This window comes from Cebus imitator, unplaced genomic scaffold (genome assembly GCF_001604975.1).
Source record: "Cebus imitator isolate Cc_AM_T3 unplaced genomic scaffold, Cebus_imitator-1.0 Scaffold453, whole genome shotgun sequence".
NCBI classification, from domain to species: Eukaryota; Metazoa; Chordata; class Mammalia; order Primates; family Cebidae; genus Cebus; species Cebus imitator.
In genome coordinates this window covers 1,430,707-1,433,186 of record NW_016107768.1, presented here as the reverse complement: position 1 = coordinate 1,433,186, position 2,480 = coordinate 1,430,707, and the positions used below count along the sequence as shown (strand labels likewise).

Here is a 2,480-nt window from a genome sequence, read left to right as displayed (position 1 = left end):
CTGATTGCTCTGGCTAGGACTTCCAGTACTATGTTGAATAGGAGTGGTGAGAGAAAGCATCCTTGTCTAGTGCCAAATTTCAAAGGGAATGCTTCCAGTTTTTGCCCATTCAGTATGATATAGGCTGTTGGTTTGTCCTAAATAGCTTTTATTATTTTGAGATACGTTCCGTCAATACCTAGTTTATTGAGGGTTTTTAGCACAAAGGGCTGTTGAATTTTGTCAAAGGCCATCTCTGCATCAATTGAGATAATCATGTGGTTTTTGTCTTTGGTTCTGTTTATGTGGTCAATTACATTTATAGACTTGTGTATGTTGAACCAGCCTCGCATCCCCAGGATGAATCCTACTTGATGATAGTGGATAAGGTTTTTGATGTGCTGTTGCAATCGGCTTGCCAGTATTTTATTGAAGATTTTTGCATTTATGTTTATCATGGATATTGGTCTGAAGTTTTTCTTGTTGAGTCTGCCGGGTTTTGGTATCAGGATGATGTTGGTCTCATAAAATGATTTGGGAAGGAATCCTTCTTTTTGGATTATTTGGAATAGTTTCAGAAGGAATGGTACCAGCTCCTCCTTGTATGTCTGGTAGAATTCGGCTGTGAACCCATCTGGACCTGGGCTTTTTTTGGGTGTAGTCTCTTAATCGTTGCCTCAACTTCAGACATTTTTATTGGTCTATTCAGGGCTTTGACTTCTTCCTGGTTTAGGCTTGGGAGGATGCAAGTGTCCAGGAATTTATCCATTTCTTCCAGGTTTACTAGTTTATGTGCATAGAGTTGTTTGTAATAATCTCTAATGATGGTTTGTATTTCTGTGGAATCTGTGGTGATATCCCCTTTATGGTTTTTTATTGCATCTATTTGGTTGTTCTCTTTTCATTTTTATTAATCTGGCTAGTGGTCTGTCTGTTTTGTTGATCTTTTCAAAAAACCAGCTCCTGGATTTGTTGATTTTTTGAAGGGTTTTTTGTGTCTCTATCTCCTTCAGTTATGCTCTGATCTTAGTTCTTTCTTGTCTTCTGCTAGGTTTTGAGTTTTTTTGATCTTGCTCCTCTAGCTCTTTCAATTTTGATGATAGGGTGTCAATTTTAGATATCTTCTTGCTTCTCATATGGGAATTTATTGCTATCTATTTTCCTCTAGAGACTGCTTTAAATATGTCCCCGAGATTCAGGTATGTTTTGTCTTTATTCTCATTGGTTTCGAAGAACATCTTTATTTCTGCCTTCATTCCATTGTTTATTCAGTCAACATTCAAGAGCCAGTTGTTCAGTTTCCATGAAGCTGTGCGGTTCTGAGTTAGTTTTTGAATTTTGAGTTCTAACTTGATTGCACTGGTGTCTGAGAGACTGTTTGTCATGATTTCCATTCTTTTGCATTTGCTGAGGAGTGATTTACCTCCAATTATACGGTCAATTTTAGAGTAGGTGTGATGTGGTGCTGAAAAGAATGTATATTCTGTGGATTTGGGGTGCAGAGTTCTGTAAATGTCTATTAGGTTTGCTTGGACTAGGTCTGAGTTCAAGTCCTGGATATCCTTGTTAATTTTCTGTCTGTTTGATCTGTCTAATATTGACAATGGGGTGTTAAAGTCTCCCATTGTTATTGTGTGGGAGTCTAAGTCTCTTTGTAAGTCATTAAGAACTGGCCTTATGTATTGGGTGCATATATATTTAGGATCATTAGCTCTTTTTGTTGCATTGATCCTTTTACCATTATGTAATGTCCTTCTTTGTCTCTTTTGATCTTTGTTGATTTAAAGTCTATTTTACCAGAGATGAGAATTGCAACTCCTGCTTTTTTTGTTGTTGTTGTTCTCCATTTGCATGGTAAATCTTCCTCCATCCTTTTATTTTGATCTTTTGCGTATCCTTGCATGTGAGATGGGTTTCCTGGATATAGCACACTGATGGGTTTTGGCTTTTTATCCAATTTGCTAATCTGTATCTTTTGATTGGGGCATTTAGCCCATTTACATTTAGGGTTAATATTGTTATGTGTGAATTTGATAATGCCATTTTGAAGCTAGCTGGCTGTTTTGCCCGTTAGTTGATGGAGATTCCTCATTGTGTTGATGGTCTTTACCATTTCGTATGTTTTTGGAATGGCTGGTACTGGTTGTTCCTTTCTATGTGTAGAGCCTCTTTCAGGAGATCTTGTAAAGCAGGCCTGGTAGTGACGAAATCTCTGAGTACTTGCTTGTTCGCAAAGGATTTTATTTTTCCTTCACTTATGAAACTTACTTTGGCTGGATAGGAGATTCTGGGTTGAAAGTTCTTTTCTTTAAGGATGTTGAATATTGGCCCCCACTCTCTTCTGGCTTGTAGATTTTCTGCTGAGAGATCTGCTGTGAGTCTGATGGGCTTCCCTTTGTGGGTAACCCGACCTTTCTCTCTGGCTGCCCTTAGTATTTTCTCCTTCATTTCAACCCTGGTGAATCTGTCGATGATGTGCCTTGGGGTTGCTCTTCTTGAGG

The 2,480-nt window shown here is 38.3% G+C and overlaps 1 long non-coding RNA gene across 4 annotated transcripts in view; it reads right to left on the bottom strand.

Annotated features, from left to right (window-relative positions):
* The window catches only part of LOC108291440, a 278,005-nt gene that overhangs the window by 113,062 nt on the left and 162,463 nt on the right, over window positions 1–2,480 (bottom strand). The gene's annotated exons all lie outside the window — the stretch shown is intronic.